The 19,913-nt window shown below is 36.6% G+C and overlaps 1 long non-coding RNA gene across 2 annotated transcripts; it reads right to left on the bottom strand.

The window, feature by feature from the left end:
- Positions 1-230: 230 nt before the first annotated feature.
- LOC110685432 lies at positions 231-4,699 on the bottom strand. Of its 2 annotated transcripts, none has more exons than XR_002504057.1 (3): positions 4,388-4,699; positions 1,766-2,660; positions 231-1,512 (listed from the first exon to the last, which is right to left on the bottom strand). It is a non-coding gene; the product is annotated as an uncharacterized LOC110685432 (long non-coding RNA). The 2 variants fall into 2 exon arrangements; XR_002504058.1 differs by having other exon boundaries at positions 1,766-2,583.
- Positions 4,700-19,913: the final 15,214 nt, after the last annotated feature.

Here is a 19,913-nt window from a genome sequence, read left to right as displayed (position 1 = left end):
ATGTTTCCACGGGAAAAATAAAGTCTGTCAAAAACTTCATATTACAATAATATATTATGCCACGGGAAAAAAAAGTTTGTGGCTAATTGAAACTAGTGCCACGACAAAAAAAATTTCCCGTGGCAAATAAACACTTTTGCCACATACAATTATGTTCTCGTAGCCAATGTACACTAGTGTCACGACTAATATTATTCTCATTGCAAACAAACACTTGTGTCACGGTTATTTTTATTTCGCCGTTGCATTCATTCCAACACTTGTGCCCCATTAATATTAATTTTTGTGGCACACATAATGAGAATTTACTTTTATGCAAAGTAAACTTAAGCTAACCAAACTGCCAAACACCTTAAGATTTATGAATGTGAGTCTTGTAAAATTATGACCAATATATATAATCTCAAGAGTCAAAGAGTAAAAATAAATATTAGTACCTATTTGTTCTACAAACACTGATTGTTGGAGCAAAAAAAAAAGAAAAAAGAAAAAGCAATAAGCAAATATAATAACGTATACCAAGATCCACCAAAGTTTAAAGTCCTTTAAACTACTAGTAAATACTCGTATCCCATTAAACTACACAATAAGCCACATTGTATGACCCACTCGTTTTACATGAGAAAGGGAGAAAGAATTAAAAAAGCAACACTTAATCTACTAATATCATCATAGACGAGAGATTGGAGCAGCTCCAACTTGGTGTCTAAGAATAGCTTGAACCACAAATAACGCATCACACTATAGTACTACACCCATAAGTCCCAGCCACTGCACAAGCAACAGACCTTATCCTGCAGCCCCAGCCTCAGCTAGTATCCAAAATCCTTATTGATCAACACTCACTGTGATTCTATAAAATCCATACTGCCCTGACCACTTTGAGCCTACTTCTGCCAAAGTCACTCAAGGGGACAGTCAGCATCACCCTGCAAAAAAAAAAAATATCAAGTAACACCACCCAACACATTTGCATTAGAACAAACCTGCTTAGAATAGATGTCCACTAGCAGGACTAGCAACCACCATTGGAGGCCAGCAAATCCCACAAGTGCTCTGTCCAACAAAAGTCAATCTCGTTAGGAGGTAACTATAATAGAAGAGAATAACCAACAAACACATAACTTTAAGAATTATGCTAAATGACAACTATGCATTAGTTAAATACAAGAATCCAAAAGACTACATATATACTTCGTAGAAAATATATAGCGGAAAGAGGATCCTAGTGCCTAGCAAATAGCTAAATTCAGCTAATCTCAAATCCGAGGACATTGTATCCTTGAAAGCATGTGCCCTCTAGCTTCAGAGTACACATGAGCGGCCCTCTAAAAAAAGGTCATTCGGTGTTAGGCATACTTTGACTTAGAAAGGGAAATAATTAGTTTACTACAAAACAATAAAAAGTATTACGGGTAATTTAAAATACCTTAGGGAAGTTCAACCCAACAACATCCATTATAGTGATTTTAGAAGAGCAAACAAAAGCTGCCGAACTTGAGAATCCAGAACCTAAAAGAAATCGCAAGAATATTCTCAGAATAAGAACAGAATTCCCTAATAAAATGTGCCCTTATGTAAGTCTTACTACAAAGATGCCATGTTTTTCATCCCACACTACAACCTATTTTTGGAGCGTTAACAAATCCCAAAGGCATACTTCGTTCTAAAGCATGATTATCATAATTAGATTTCAATCTACACTGCACAGTTTACAAAAGCTTAGAATAAGAAGCAAACATCAAATAATTATAAGAACCATCACCTGAAGGAAATAAGGGCTTAGACATGGACAAATCTGTTTGTAGCATGGACAAAATTCACAATGATACTCATAAACCAGCATGCCTCATGTTCTTCCCAAATCTGTTTGTAGCATGGACAAAATTCACAAATGCTTGAAATTAGTAAAAGGTGTCACATCATCAATCCAGATCTAAGGTAGAAAGATCATACTGAGAACATATCCAACTTGTGAATGAGAAATTGCAGAACTTTTAATTTTTCTACAAAGCTCCATAGCACCAACAGAGCATATGAACACAAGAAAGGTATAAGCTTCGAGAATTTGACTCCCAAAATACAGTCAGTTTTGACAGGCAATGTCAGCTTCACAAAGGATCAAAACCACCACGCTTCTTCTTAACCCCATCAGGCCATCAACAACCATCAGGGCGTCAAATTTCACAATGATACTCATAAATCCCAACCTAGTAGCAAGTTGCATACCAAAGCGGCATGCTGCAGCTTCAGCTAGTGAAAGAGACCACCCAGCATGCTTATTTTGCACAGCCGCAGCCAGCAAATCACCCTTCTCGTCTCGGATATTAACAGTCCCCACTGTTGGACAATTCCACGATTTTAAAGAAGTAGATGGTAATCTCTCCTATACTCTGAACACCTTTATTTGCAGCATACTCTTCATACTCCCCAACATGCTTCAGCAAGCTTGATGCTCTTTGCACTGGGCGCTGGCTTTCATTCTCAAAAATGCGCTTTTTCCTGCACCACCAAGCAGACCAAGCAAGGGTTGTAATGGAAAGGAGCTTTTTTCTTGATACATTCGACGTTAACCAAAGAAACCTTGCAGCAAATTCAGAGGATGGGGCCTGATTAATAATGTTCATGAAGGAGCTCATTGTCCAAATATTCTTGATCGCCTGACATTCAAATGTAGCATGTAGAGTAGACTCAATACCATTCCCACATATCGCACACACAGGGTCAGAGAGGAAATGCATATAATGTAGACTCTCACAAACTGCTAAGAAGCCCTTACAGGCCCTCCAAACAAAGTGTCTAAGCTAAATTCTATTATGTGTCCATTTTTCCATTTATCATCCACAAGAAGGGAAAATAAAACCTTTTACAAAAATATTAGTTTAGATATTATGTGCCCAGCATTAACAAAACTACATAATTGCATATTTTTCTCAAGAAAGGGTATGTAATATGTATACCCGATTAACTTTACAGATTCAACGCAATTTCCAATTATCACATCATGGTTCATCAATGTATAGGTCTCTTATATATGATAAGCTCTCACTAGAACTTTCATTTTTTTTTTTTTTTTTTTTTTAAGAAGAAGAAAAAACATTTATCCAAAATACTAAGAAGAAATTAGAGGGTAAATGACGTTCCAACCAATTGGACACAATCAGTTGCTAGCATAAACAATATATAGCCCTATATATATATATATATATATATATATATATATATATATATATATATAAAGCTAAACTTTTAGCCAGGTGACGAGGCAGCGACACTTGGCGTCCCAACTTTACGCTAAGTGTTGCGCCATGTTGGATAGATTAAAATAGACTAGGTTAATTTAGAGTTTTATTTTTGATAAAATACCAATATTTCAGATGTACAAATTGAATTTTAATTTTATTCAAAAAATTTATTAGATTATAATTTTAAAAAGTTATCATATAAATTTAAATATATATCATAATTTTTTTGGGGAGCAAAGAAAGTAGTTAAAAAAGTACAACATTCATTTATCGTATATGCTAATTGATTTAAATACAAAACTTCGTAATCAAATATGATTTTATTACTTTATGTAGAACTATCACTCGGGTCAGATCACAGATCATTTTGGGTCGAGTCACTTCAAGTCACGGGTCAAAAAATGTTTACAATAGCAAAAGTTTCAGGTTCAGGTCAACTGAAGATGCTTAAGAAAATTTTTATTTGCTTTATTTTTGGCTAATTTTCAAAATTTTCTAATATTTCAAACTTACTTTGCTATATTTTTTAAAATTTTTATCAAATCAAGCATTTTCACCAATATTATTATTAATCATTATATGCCTATTGCATAATTTAAATCGTCACAAAATCACAAAAATTCCTAACTAATTTTGTATCATTGAATAAAATTTTAAAACTTGGTATATAGATAAAAGTTTATGTTATAAATTTATTAAACAACCCGGGCGTCGCACGGGGCACCAGACTAGTATATATATATATATATATATATATATATATATATTCAGAAACCCAATTTAGTGAAAACAATGCAACAAATTCAATAAAAACAATATGACCACAAAAAAATAAAAAAAATTTAAAAAAATCAAATATTAAACCCAAATCAGATCCGAACTCAAATCTCACAAAAACAATGCAAAATATATTGAACAACAACTAAATCAAATGACTATCAATAAGTAGGGCAACATTTAACATTGTCCATAGTCATTATGAAATCAGCTAATTATTAGAAAACAAATTGCACAACCCATGAACACCCGAAATTAATATCACTAATATAAATAGAAAATAAACCAATAGATACCGCTAATTGATTTAATGAAACATAATTTTAGAGGAAAACTAAATTTAAGATATATGAGAATGAAATTACCTGAGAATTTGAGATTTCCCACTTGTGTATAGAAGAGAGTTGATGGTTAAAAAAAATGGAGAATGGAGTGAAGAATTGACTTTCTATTAAAAAAAATAAATAAATAAAAAAAATAAAATTATGAAATGAAGAACGTGGGATTGACTTGAGTAGGCAGGTATTTACTGTTTTAATTTTTAATTTTTATTTTTATAAATTACTTGTGCTCAATATTAATTTGGAGGGAGTTTTACCGCTTAATAATGAATATTAATTTAGTGGGTAGAATTTCCTGCAAAATTTTCCATAATTCATACTCCCTCCGTCCCTAAATGATACAATGATAGTCCCTTATGACCTATTTTTAATCCCAAATTAATAGTCCCATTGGCTTTTTTCAAATAGCATTAATATCAATTTTTTAATCAAAATTCCTTCCAATTGCACCAATATTTGTGCAAATTTAAGTTTCCCATGTAAATTTTATATTTCAATGTCTATTTACTAAATTGTTAAATGTAAGATAACATAATTATACTTCTAAATGTTCTAATACAAATAGTTCTTGTTGGCCACAATCGATCCCAAGATTTGTTGACATTAAGAGTGGAGCTCTAACCACTTGAGCTATATATATCTCACTCTCGTAAATTCGTAATGTAATTAACATGGTCTTACATCAGTCACATGTAACCCACATTCCAAACTCGACCCAAACACTTGTATTGTCAACTCTAGTTACATGATAATGTGGTATTTTTTGTTGTGAACTATTTTAGTATTTGCCCCATTAATCAATATTCAATAATATAGATTCTATTTATATACTGGGTAGTACTGTGTGTACTTGTCCGAAGTTAACACAATTAATCTTTTATCAATAATCAATCGAGGGTGTTAAATACCGCCAGCAATAATGATCAAAATCGCCGACATTTAGTGTGAATCGACAACCATGCCTAGTAACCGGTTTCGGGCTCCGGTTACCGCTATTGCCGGAAATTAAAAAAAACACCACTTTTCCGCCGACGAGGGAAGGTGGTGGCTTGTCATTGAGGGGAAATGATGGGTCGTCGGTCAAGGTAGTGGTTGTTGTCGCCGATCGGAAGGGGTGGTTGGTTTACCGTGGAGGAAAAATAGGTGGTTATATAGTAATGGCATGGTTGTCCACTCACACCAAATTTTGGCGGTGGTGATCATTTTGGACGGTGGTGTTTAGCAATCCACTAATCAATTTTCATAATTTAATTTTTGGGTTTTTCTAAGCTATACCCCTAAGGTATTCGAGTTTCTAAGGTGTACCCATGCCTTTTCAAGTTTCTAAGTTGTGTCACTCAACTTACTACCATTGATGAATGGTACGCTCCTTGGGACTTCCACGTCACCTAAAGTTAACTATAAATTTAATAGAAAGATGATAAAAGGTAGGGAAATGGTAGGATAAAGAAATCTTAGCCACCGCAACCCTAATAATGAAAACTGAAGTCACGAAATCACACTCTCAAATAACATTTGAACAACTAATAAGGGTACATTTTAGTATTGATAAGGAGTTGAAGGGCACAACTTAGAAACTTGAAAAAAGCATGGGTACACTCTAGAAACTCGAATACTTTAGGGGCATAGCTTAGAAAAACCCTTAACTTATTGATATATATAATATCACAAAATTTTATATTTCGGGGTTACTTATTATGGGCTTATTGAGGGTTACTCGGTCAATTAGGGGTTACTTATTTAGGGGTTATTCGGGCGATTAGGGGTTACTTATTCAAGGGTTACTCGGTCGGTTAGAAGTTACTTATAGTTACCCTTGACTGATTTAGTAACCCTCTAAATAAATAGACTTCTTAAGATAAAAAAAAAGTTAATTTACATTTGATTTGGATAGAATTTTAGGATAAAATTGTTAAAAACATGCGTTGACAAGTGTGATAACAGAAAGGTGTCAACAAAAAAAACATAGGAAGTATTAGATTATAATTCTCAAAAGTTATCATATAAATTTATTTTGGGTTTTTCTACATTATAACCCTCTAACTTTCCGTTTTCTACGATGTACCCCCCTTTTTGACAAATCTACACTATAACCTCAAAATACATTTAGTTTCTACACGGTAACCTTGTCGTTAACAAATTCCGTTAGTGGGTCCACTCACCGCTAAATAATATTTTTTTTATCAAATTGTTCGTTGAAAATGGTTCCATTAAATTTTTGAGGGCTATTTTGGCCCTTAAAGGGCCCAAATTGAGCTCAGATTTAACCAAAAAATAACATAAAGGGCTCGTTTTGCATATTAAGAAATGTCTCAATTTGCGTGTTTACGTAGTTAATACGCAAAACGAGGCATTTATGTTATTTTTTTTCCTAAATCTGAGCTCAATTTGGATCCTTTAGAGACTAAATAGCCCCTAAAACCTTTAACGAAGCTATTTTCAACACGCAAATCGATAAAAAAAATACTATTTAGTGATGAGTGGGCCTCACTAATGAAATTTGTTAACGACAAGATAACGGTAAGGTTACCGTGTGGGAAACTAAATGTATTTTGAGGTTATAGTGTAGATTTCTCAAAAAGAGGGGGCACATCGTAGAAAACGAAAAATTAAAGGGTTATAACGTAGAAAAATCCATTAATTTTTTATATCATTATTACATTATGAATAGTCATACATCATGCATGTGAACATGTCTAATTAAAAATAAGAATTGAGCATTATTTAAAAATAAAAAAAAAAAAAAAAAAGAATTGAGCACTTAAAAATAACGGCTATTTCACCAAATGTCACTGAGTAATTTCGAAATTCACCAAATGCCATCGAACTTTTCCAAATTCACCAAATGCCACCGAGTTTTAACAAAATTCACCAAATGTCATTTCCGTTAGTTGACCGTCAATGTCCGTTAGTTGACCGTTAGTTATACCCCACCACTTTCCACGTGTCACCTTCTGATTGGTCCGTTTTAAAAAATATATATATATTTTTAATAAAATTAAAAAAATAACAAAAATAAAAATTAAAAACTTTTAAAAATAGTAAAAAAAAAAAATTAAAATAAATAAAAATTACAAAAAAAAAAATAAAAAATTAAGAGGTGGCAGCCACCACCTCCTCCGTGACTGCCCACCCCAAAACCCTAGCCACCACCACCTCCTCCATGACTACCCACCCCAAAACCCTAGCCACCACCACCCCTGCCGCCAGGGCTAGCACCGGAAGGCGCGCTGGCCTCCGGCGACCCCTCCCCTTCCCCTCCCCTACCCCGTTGCAACCCCTTAACCCGCAAAACCCCACCCCCCTTCCTCCACCACCCCGAAATACAGTGGGGACTGGGGATTCGCCGGTGGGTCGCGACAAGAAAGGGGAGGGGGCTGCGACGGGGGGAGGCGAAGGGGAGGGGGGCTGTGACGGGAAAGGGGAGGGAAAGGGGAGGGAGCTGCGACGGGGAGAGGGGAAGGGGAGGGGAGCTGTGACGGGAAAGGGGAGGGGGATGCGACGGGAAAGGGGAGGGGAAGGGGCTGCGATGGGTTAGGGGAGGGGGTTGCGACGGGATAAGGCTAGGGGAAGGGTCGCCGGCGGCCGGCGCGCCTGCCGGTTCTAGCCCCGGCGGCAAAAGGGTGCGGCGGCGGCGGCTTCGTGGGCTGGCCGGTGGCAGGCTGGTGGTGGCAGCAGAATTTTTTTTTTTGTTTTTTATTTTATTTTATTAATTTTTTTAAGTATTTTACTATTTTCCATTTTTTTAAAATTTTTTCAACTTTTTTTTTTTATAATTTTTGTTTAATTAATTTTTTTTTTAAAAATGGGCCAATTAGAAAGTGACACGTGGCAAGTGATGGGGTCCACTAACGGTCAACTAACGGTTGTCAGTCATTAATGGCATTTGGTGAATTTTGTTAAAACTCGGTGGCATTTGGTGAATTTGGAAAAGTTCGATGGCATTTGATGAATTTCGAAAGTAATCAGTGACATTTGGTGAAATAGCCGTATAAAAGTAAGACTCACAAATCCCAACATGGAGTCATGGATAGATTAGGCGATTAATCCCACTTTTGCCCAAAAAAAAAAAAAACAAAAAAAAAAAAATTTAAGCGTTTAAAACGAAAATAAATTGGTTCCGCCAATTTAGTTAAAAAAAAAAATATTCCTCTCAAAATCACGATACCCTTGAATCGTGATATCAATTCCGTTTGTGACCAAATTGTGATATCAATTCCGCCAATTTGTGATTCACAACCGTTCGTGACCAGATTCAAGATTCAAAACGCAATTCCACGCCTTTGAATCGTGATATCAATTCCGTTGTAAAAGTTCCAAGGTAAGATGGGTTAATTGTTCGGTTTTCTTATTATTTCGTACTTTAAAGAATTAAAACAATGTTAATGGCTATTTATTTCAATTCGAATATGGTAATAGTTGAATTTAGTATCATATGAACTATGACTTATTCAACAAAAGGAACACAATACACAGAAAAAGAGATGGAGTAAATTGCATACACGATGCATTCAAAAACCCAAATGAATCTATTGTTTATTTAATATTACTGAGTAATCATGCTACAAAAGTACTTAATAATAAGGACTTTAACTAGCAGAATTAAAAATTCGAATTGCTATGCTCAAATAAAATTATACATGCTCCAATTGTAATTTTCCTTTAGCAAATTTTTGCTTAAATTTCGATGTGTTCTTTAATGTTGATTTTTTCGTATGGCAGCTTAACTGATTTAATTTAACTAATTCAAAATTTTGAAGTACTTAACAACAATTTTTGGATTTTTTTTTTGTTGTGAAATCTTTTCAATTTTCTGATATATTTGCATGCGCTGTGTTTTTTCCAGTATATAATACCTCGTATTTTTTTAATTGTTATTTGGGCTAAATCCTAAATAGTTAGTAATTACCTCAATGTCTAATGTAAGAGCGTTATAAAGGCAAAACAGATTACTTTATAGCAATTAATTAGTAATTCGAACTCCGTGTAATTTTTAATTTCTTTTGGGCTAAATAGTTAATTTTCATGCTGCTACTTAAAGTCCTTATTCTTAAGTACTTTTGTAGCATGATTACTCATTAATATTAAATAAACAATAGATTCTTTTGGGTTTTTGAATGCATCGTGTATGCAATTTACTCCATCTCTTTTTCTGTGTACTGTGTTCTTTTTGTTGAATAAGTCATAGTTCATGTGTGTCATATCATTGTTTAATACTTCATATGTGATACATATAGCTCTATCTTTAGTACTGTTGTCATCTGTGTTATTATGCTCGAACGCTATATTTTTTGTTACTGTGGGTGTCAACTGGTTGGCAGTTTAGAAGATTATGTTGGGAGGGGGGTATGGGAGGGCAGCAGGAGGTTTGATGGTTGCAGGGGAAGTAGGTGGAGATGCTATGGTAGGGAGGGTGTATGGGACTGGTCTTGGTTGTAGCCATCTGAGCTCCAAGTCTTGTCTATCTAACTGCCTCCCTAGTGCCTTCTCTTTTATCTTCCTACTCTTTAGAATCTCTTGCCATGTCGTTAATTTCAACAAGAGCAATCGCAGGATTTTAACATAGGCCCTTGAATATTTTCCTACTCCTAGCAAGCCAGATGCTCTGTAATAGGAAATATTTATACATGCCCTCATTGGTCATACTTTCATATAATCTTTCTGCAAGTAGTTTGCTGTAGATCGACTAGGAAAACTGATTGTAAAATTTCAATGGTGGAATTATGATTTAAGTGAAAGCTTGCAACTTTGATAGATTTATGAAAGTAGCAATTACAAGTTATAGCTTGACGCAACAAGTCACCAAAATGGCAGCTTAAGACTACCTTTAACTACCCTACTCAATACACACAAAATTACATAAAAATGTTACCCATTCACCACACTCTTTATTCTATAATGCTTCATTAAAAGATTTTTTCATGTTTCCTTAATTGTTGTTGCTGGCTGAACTTGTCCCCTGCCTTGTTATTCCTTTTTACTCTCATAAACCTGAATTGCTTGTATGGGTGGGTTGACCTGATCCATTGCATAGTTCAGCCAATTTTTTTTATTCAATCCTCGAGGATAAAGTTTTGTACTCTCTATATCGAGACATAAGCATTCACTTATTCCAAATATGGCTTGCAAACTCATAGTCACGGAAGAGGTGCTGTAGACACTCATTTGTGTCTCCCCAAAACCAAACCCAATGATGAATACCTTTCGCGTCGAATCATAATCGAATGAAGTGAAAGTGTGGAAAGTTTAGTGTTGCGGATAGTTTTAATTTCTTTTCTCTTCTCTCTGTTTTTCGAAAACCTATTTTAAGAAAACAGCCAATCCAGTTTGGTTGGTCCCTGATATGGGTCCAATAGTAGTGTAGTTGGATAGGGTTGAAAAGAGCTTTCCAACGATATATTATAAGCCCAATTCCGATGAATATTGAGGAAGTTATGGCCAAATTACTAAACTGGGCCTGGTTTGAGCCTTATATGCGGCTCAATGATTTAGAGGAGGCCTAATATGGATTTATAATTCCTAATGCAATTAGAAAACGTTTTAGTCTTCTAGATTCTTATAGAAGGTTCTTTTCATTCCTAATTCAATTAGCATTGATAAATTGACCTTTTGTTAACTTTTTAGATTTTTAATCAGAATAAAAAAATGTTTTTGAGGAAAATACGATTTTATCCTCCTGTACGACAATTTCTATCAGATTTTAGAAAACGCGTCAATAATTAAGTTAGTGCCAAACGCCAGCATTAGCGCCTGACGCTAAGCTTGGCGCCTGGCGCTAATGTCAGCGTCTGGCGCTAACCTCGTTTTGCACGTCAGAACTCTGTTTCGATTTTTTTATCTTTTCGGCTGATTTTCTCTAAAAATAGCCTTCTAAAAACTCCGTTTTCATTCAACAATTCTCACCAACGCTCATCAAGAAATTCTTTATTACTCTCTCCCTCTCTTTTCTAAACTAGCCTTTTCTAAAAATACAAAATTCCGCATTCACAAGACCTAGACACACCTAGCCATATTCGAAGTTGCCTTCGCCCTAGACGTGAAAGGTTTAATTTCTAAGGGTTTGGTCCCAAATCTCTCTTTCAATTATTTAATTTAATTGTTTGTTTTATTATTTTCCTTGAAGTTACTAACACGTGTATTTTGTTATTAGAAAGAGGTACGAGGCATCCAAGTAAGTGCTTTAATGGTTTTTATTGTTATTATGATGTAGAAATCATGCTTAGGTTGTTATTATGATTCCTAGTATCATGTCTAGGGTAACTTTAATATCAAGTAAGATTAAAAGTATGATACCTTTTGTGTTCTTCCTAATATTTATGATTGTTAGTATCATGTTAGGATTAAAACTTTGATTTTTATTGTTTAGTGACATGCTAGAATTTGTTATTAATCTTGTTAGTATCATGCCTATGATCTTACTATTATTATGCTTTAACATGATCATGATTATTTTAATTATTATTTTGATTATTATTATGTTGCTTGATATTTATTGTTATTGTTTGATCACGCCTTTAATGCATGTTTAAAGGGAATTTGTACTTGTAATAACGCTTAATAAGATAATCAATAATATTGTTAGGGTTAATTTGATTATAATTTAAGTGATCGCCAGTAATAGTTTATTTGTGCATTAATATTCAACCAACATAAATAAACAGGTTTAGGGTTAATCCTATTGATTGCATGTTAGTCAGAAAGCGCACGTGAATACGATCAGAATAAAGTAGAGGCCTATCATTAGGGCAGGTTCAATCTCTTTTAGGTTGGATTTGTACCTTCATCCCCGAACTACCAGTCATGGTTCAAGACCTATTGGAGTTGACGATCTCTTGGATCGTTAAGGGGTGTAACCTTCACCTCATGAACGGTTTACAAGTTCCTAAAAAACTTGTTGGCGACTCTTTTGCTCTATCTTCTTTCCCTTTGGACGCCGCCGTACTTTAGTGTATGATCACAGTGGGGTTCAAGCTAGGGATAACGCTTGAAATATGTCCTACAGTTTTTGGCGACTCCACTGGGGAGGATTTCTATTTTAATTTCGGAAATTTATTTCGGCAATGATTTAGAATGAGTGGATGAGACTCGAAACGTTCTAAGTATTTCATGTGCGTAATTTTGATTAACATTATTGTCATTTGCATTAAAAAGATCTCATTGGAAAGACCATCCGTAATGAGTTAAAACATAGGATTTTTACACTTAGGAAATTTGAGAAATATCTTTCACAACTAGGATCGAAATAACGCTGCGCGAAACTAGAAAATTTTATCGAGCACAGAAAGCTGCCGAGGCATGTAGGAATTAGCGTCAGCGAACAGAAATTAGCGCCGATACATTGACTTTAGCGCCAGACGACAACCCTGTTGCCAGGCGCTAAAGCCAAAAGCCGGCGCCAACCTCTGTTTGCTGGCGCCAAATTCTTCCAATACAGAGCCTGAAATATGCGTTCTAATTTCGACCAGTTTTTAGCATTGTTCGCTCGATCCTACTTCCTGATTGAGTTTTTCTCATTTTTCTGAAACTCATATGTGTTCTACACATCGACATAACCCTCTGGGAATTCATGCTCCATCAACCTGATTGAACGCTTTGAGCAACAAAGTATACATCCGAGAATGTTAAATTCACCAAACCATGAAAGCAAATTTTTTTTTTAAAAAAATTCGCGGTGTCCCATCCACTCGCGCCAACCCTTCACGGTTAGGCTTCCGCGCGGTGCATCCGGACAATTAACCATGGACCCTCTATTGATTAACCCATATCCCGAACTTTAGAGAACTAGAGCCATGGTTAGGTTGCAAACTCATTGCATCATATTGTGCCTACTTGACTAATTGTGCATTATTTGTTGTGCATATGGTTTATGTTTTTCCTAACTGTTTGTTTGACTTGTGCTAAGATTAAATAAAATTAATGACAAAAAGAACTTTGCCTAATTAATTAATTAATTAATCTGAGCAAAAAAAGTCTAATATTTTAACCAGAACTGACTTAGTACGACTTTAGGCATACCCCTATTGATCAATAATACCGAAAACAGTTTCAGATCGATGCTCCAGCAATGGCGCCGAAGTTTGAACTATAGCGCCACTCTATGGAGTGTAGCGTCTGGCGACAGTTCTGTCGTCTGGCGCTACACTGCAAAGAGAGGCGACAGTCCTGTCGTATTGACGACAGTTCGGATTATTGCTCGAGTCATCACTATGCGTCTAATTAACCAGTTTGCTAAGTAGTTCGGTTAAATTTTACTGTTAATATTACCTTGTTAAGTCATTAATTGAGTCTAGGCACCAATTCCCATGGTCTTACACAAAAGTCCAAACATGTCACTTACACTCAACGCACACACCAATACACATACTTTGATCATGTCTAAGAAAGTCTTGTATGCGCGTTTTTCCGTCATTTTTTTAGGGGGATAAGTCGGATATTAATCCTCCAATTTAAATACTATACTTGGTTCCTAAAAAATATAAACCTTGTTGTTGCAAAAAATATGCACCTATTTTTTATTTTTTCCTCTTTAAAACCGTAAAGTCAAGGTTGATTTGAATCAAGTAATTAAAGCAAAAACGGTTTAAATTACAGCGCGTGGGCAAGAAGGGAAGGGCGGTTAATCAAAGACAATCTTTTCGTACAAGTCCAACTTTTTGAAAAACCCATCGCTGGTAAGAGGAAGGCTAGGACAACAATGGCAACACAGGAAGAAGTCAATGAGCTCAGAAACCAACTGGTTACCGTGACTGAGGCACTAATGATCCTAACCCTCAAGATCGATGATCCCGTAAAACAACAACAGATGGACCTCATGCAAGAGAGTATGAGCAAGCTATCAAGCGACTACAAGTTTCAAGGGATTAGCTCATAAGGGGTCTCGGTGGACAAAGATCTTCTTCCGCAGAAGTTCAATGCCAACGACATACCAAAATTCAAGGCAACCGATAACCCTTATTTTCATTAAAGAGCCTTCGAAACAATAATGAGTATTAAGGGTATCGACAAGAAGGTGTTCCCTTCTCTGTTCTCACTATCTCTCGAAACCGTTTGCCAGTAATGATTCTTTTCTCTCGAAAAAGAAAAAACCTGCACCTGGGAGTCCATAGCAAACGCTTTGTTGACAGATACAAATGCAACATTCAAGTTGAGACTGACTATAGGGAACTTGAAATTCTGAAGCAGAAGGTGAATGAAGGCTTCACCTCCTTCTTTAACAAATGGAGAGAAACCTCAGCTAAGATGATTGAGGTGTCAAGTGAAAAAGAGTCCGTAAGGTTATTCCTTCAAGAAAAATACTCCAAGCATCTCAAATATCAGAATAATCTCCATGCCTTCAAGGCCGTCTACGACATTGGAATCAATATTGAAGACGACCTGGCTAAGTTGAAAGCTGCCAACAATAACTCCAACAGTGGCTGGAAAGGCAAGAAGAACGACAATCCTTCTTCTTCCAAAACTACCCACTCCAACAATGTTGGCACTTTTAACCTAGGTGAAGTCCTTGCTATGAATAATCAAGGACAAAAGAAACCATTTAGGAGGAACTTTACTCCTATTGGCATGAGTTATGACACCACATTTGACCGATTAAATGCAAAAGGTCTTATAACTCCTATTCGACCGTTCGGGGACCCACCAGTTATAAAAAGGTTGGCTAACTGGAACCCCAATGCACATTGCAAGTATCACCAAGGTAGGGGCCATCTTACTGAGAACTGTTGGAACCTTAAAGAAGCTAACCAGGACTTAATCGACAACAACAAGCTGCCATTGCCCCCTGCCAGCAAAAAGCCAAGTATTGATAATGCGCCTCTCGCTCACTCCTTGGCCATCTTTGATGAGGAAAACAAGGTTGATCCCTCGTCTCTCATCAAACTTGTTAAGGAAATTCATGCCATCGAAGAAGAGGAGGAGATCTTTTTCGACGCCATGGATAACCTTCCAGAACTAGCAAGTAAAGAGGACATACAATCGCTTACATTGTCTATGATGGAAGGATCGCACTTGCTACGTGAAACTCTTTAGGTTATAAAGGAACTTCAAAAGAAGTATGACGAGGTTCCACTCCCGAAAAATGAACCTAAGAGAGATCTCACACCCATGGGAACGACGTATGAGGCGAAATATTTTGCGTTACAAGTCACCGAAAAACCCAAGAAGAGTAATAGACTCTACACTCCAATTGGGATCCCATATATACAAATGTTCAAAATGCTCTCCGAGAGTGGCAAGATCAAACCTCTCGAACCAAGACCATTTGAATCATTGAAAAGGACAGATAGATATTATTTTCAATATCATCAATCACGGGGTCACACTATTGAAAACTGTTTTAAATTCAAGGATTTAATTCACAAAATGATTGATGATAAGAAGCTAGTCCAAGTTCCACAAGAAGAGGACAATGGAGTTTGGGACAGTGACGAAGAAGACGTCTACTTAAAAGACATGGTAAGAGCTCCACCTTCGGTGTCATATGCCATGGATGACTTTTGGGTTGAACAAGATTCATCAATAGACGTCCTCACAAGATCCGAGAGAATGCAACCTCCCGTTTTGACACAATCCATGCCAACCAAACAGCAAGTTCCCATACCTATCATTGAAGATAATGACATCGTCAAAGAGTTCAAGAAAACAAAAGTTGAAATGAACGTATGGAAACTTCTGGCCACATCTCGATAACATAGGTTGGCTGTAATGAATGCCTTGGACAAAATAGGGATAGATTCTGACACCACTCTTGAGGGGTTGGCTAACTTCCTCACGAGTGATCTCCCTAGTCCCATCAATTTGATCACCTTTTCTGACAAGGATTTACCCCCAAAAGGTGACAAACACTACAAGGCATTAAACCTCACAGTGGTTTGCAAGAGAATGAACGTCCCTATTACTCTTGTAGACAATGGATCAGCCATTAACGTCTGTCCACTTAGAACTGCGAGGATGCTAGGCATAAGGGATGAAGACATAACACCGTCAACGCAAGGAATAAGAGCCTAAGACAACACTCGTCGTCAAGCTCTTGGTAAAATTACTATGAATGTAACGGCGGGAGCGATAGAACATTCTACTACTTTCCAAGTAGTAGATATGAGTGATTCTCAAAGAATAGCAATGGGAACAGGCAAAACAACAATAATTCAGGAGGAAACCAGAGGAATTTCCAAGGGAACAATATCAACTTTATTGGGAACAAGGGAGTGCAACAGAATGGGGCAAAGAACAGTAACACCACAAGTGGGAATAGCCAACAGAAGGGTGGAACTGCAGGGAAACTGAATGTTCTGAGTAAGCATGAGGCGGATGCCACAAAAGATGTTATCACTGGTACTTTTTCTGTTAACTCTGTTCCTGTTAAAATATTGTTTGATTCTGGTGCAACTTTTTCTTTTGTTTCTAAGGGTGTTGTTTCAAAACTTAAAGACTGTTTAAAGACAGTAGAGGTAGTAGATTTACCCATAACCATTCCGACAGGTGGTATAGTGAAATGTACCAAAACTTTTAGAAATGTGCCTTTAGAAATAGAAGGAAAGATATTCCGGTCTGAACTTATTGAGTTTAGGCTGAGCGACTTTGATCTTATTCTGGGAATGGACTGGTTGAGTAAGTATAATGCTGAGATTAGTTGTAGATCACAGAAAGTGAAGATGGTCACAAGCGGAAATGAATCAGTGACTTACTGGATGAATGGTAAAACCAAGTGCCCAAGGGTAATATCAGTGCTAAAATTAGCAAAATACATGAAGAAGGGACATCTAGTATATTTCTGTAGTGTTAGGAATATGAACCATGAACAAGTGACAAATCCAGAAGATATAGAAGTATTCAACGAATTCCTGAATGTATTTCCGGAGGAGATCCCTAGAATTCCTCCTAAGAGGAAAATCGACTTTACCATAGATTTAGTCCCCATAACAGCCCCAATATCCAAGGCACCATATCGAATGGCACCTGCAGAAATGAGTGAATTAAAGGAGCAATTGCAAGATTTATTAGACAAGGGATACATTAGACCAAGTGCTTCTCCTTGGGGAGCACCAGTTCTATTCGTGAAAAAGAAGGATGGAAGTATGAGGTTGTGCATTGACTACAAGGAACTAAATACAGTAACCATAAAGAATAAGTATCCCTTACCAAGAATCGATGATTTGTTTGACCAACTAAAGGGTGCCACAGTGTTTTGAAAGATCGACTTGAGATCTGGGTATCACCAATTGAGGATTGCCGACGAAGACATTACAAAAACTGCATTTAGGACAAGATATGGACACTACGAGTTTACAGTTATGCCTTTTGGATTGACTAATGCTACAACAATCTTTATGGATTTGATGAATAGGGTATTTCATCAATTTATGGATAAGTTTGTAGTTGTGTTCATAGATGACATACTGGTGTACTCAAAGAGTAAGGAAGAGCACGCAGAACACCTAAGGGCAATTCTGCAAACACTAAGAGAAAACCACCTCTACGCAAAATTCTCTAAGTGTGAGTTTTAGTTGGAAAAGGTAGCCTTCTTGGGACATTTCGTGTCCAAAGACGGAGTAGAGGTAGATCCAACCAAATTAGAAGCTGTTAAGAGTTGGCCTACACCCAAGACGGTATCTGATGTGCGAAGTTTCTTAGGTTTAGCAGGGTATTATAGACGTTTTGTCAAATATTTTTCCAAGATTGCTAAACCTATGACCACCTTGATGAAGAAGGACAAGAAGTTTGAGTGGGACGATAAATGTGAAGAAGCGTTCCAACTCTTGAAACAAAAACTAATTACAGCACCAGTACTTACACTCCCGGATGATAGTGGACTGTATTATGTGTACAGCGATGCATCAAAGAATGGTTTAGGGTGCGTGCTTATGCAAAACGGGAAGGTGATTTTGAATTAGCTATCCAACCCATGATTTAGAATTAGCTGCAATCATTTTTGCACTAAAAATTTGGCGCCATTATTTGCATGGAGTGAAATGTAGAATTTACACATATCATAAAAGCTTAAAGTACATTTTCACCCAAAAGGACTTGAACCCTCGTCAACGGAGATGGTTAGAGTATACGACAGATTATGATTTAGACATACAATACCACGAAGGGAAAGCGAATGTGGTTGCGGACGCTCTAAGTCGTAAAACTAGTCATGAAATCAACTCGTTAGTAGTGGCTAATGAATTATGTAGAGAAATGATGAAATTGAATCTAGAGGTTGTAGAATGGGGAGTACCAGCGGGTATTCTTGCGAGTCTAAGCATCCAACCAACAATATTTGACGAGATTCGAGCCAACCAAGAGGGAGATGTAAAGTTGGATAGGATTCGCGAGAAAATTAAGCAGGGAAAGACTATAGACTTCAAGATTCACGAAGATGGGAGTTTGAGGTACAAAGATCGATGGTGCGTACCACAGAAATGTGAGGAAGTGAAGAGAAAGTTGATGGAAGAAGGCCATAATACACCTTACTCTGTACACCCGGGAGAGACAAGCTATATAAGGATTTGAATAAGATGTTTTGGTGGCCTAGAATGAAAAATGAGGTTGTTGAGTTTTTGGCAAAGTGTTTAACATGTCAAAAGGTGAAGATAGAGCACAGGAGGCCTCAAGGGACGGTGCAGTCATTAGAAATTCCAGGATGGAAGTGGGATTGCATTTCAATGGATTTTGTGACTTGCCGACCTAAGTCAAAGGGTGGAAATGATACCATTTGGGTAGTGGTGGATAGACTTACGAAATCAGCAGTGTTTATACCAATGAAAGAAACTTGGAAGATGGAGCAACTTGCGAAAGCTTACATCAAACATGTTGTGAGGTTACATGGGGTTCCAAAAGATATTGTATCTAACAGAGATTCCAGGTTTCTCTCAAAATTCTGGAAAAGTGTACAAGAAAATTTTGGTACAATACTTAAGATGAGTACGGCATTTCACCCTGCCACAGATGGGAAAACTGAGAGAACCATTCAAACCTTGGAGGACATGTTGAGAGCTTGTGTAATAGACTTCCAAGGAGGTTGGGAAGATAGTTTGGATTTAATTGAATTTTCCTACAATAATAGTTACCATGCAAGCATAGGAATGGCACCATTTGAGGCTTTGTATGGGAGGAAATGTCGTAGTCTAATTTGTTGGAACGACATTAGTGAAACTATGATCCTAGGGCCTCAAATGATTGAAGATACAATTAAACAAGTAAGGGAAATTCAAGCTAAAATTCAAGCAGCTCAAGATCGCCAAAAGAGCTATGCAGACTCGAAGCGAAGGGAAGAAGAGTTCGAAATTGGTGATAAAGTGTTGTTGAAGGTGTCACCAATGAAAGGAGTGATGAGATTTGGAAAGAAAGGAAAGCTCAGTCCAAAATACATTGGTCCATATGAAATACTACAAAGAATAGGCAAAGTAGTTTATAGGTTAGCCTTACATATGAAGCTTAGTAAAGTACATGATGTATTTCATGTGTCCCAACTGCGAAGGTACATTCCTGATAAATCCCATGTGCTACAACCCGAAACCATTGAGTTAGATCAAAGCTTAACTTATGAAGAGAGACCTGTCAAGAT

Source organism: Chenopodium quinoa, unplaced genomic scaffold (assembly GCF_001683475.1).
Source record: "Chenopodium quinoa cultivar QQ74 unplaced genomic scaffold, ASM168347v1, whole genome shotgun sequence".
In the NCBI taxonomy this organism is placed as follows: Eukaryota; Viridiplantae; Streptophyta; class Magnoliopsida; order Caryophyllales; family Amaranthaceae; genus Chenopodium; species Chenopodium quinoa.
This window is presented reverse-complemented; position numbering and strand designations above follow the sequence as displayed.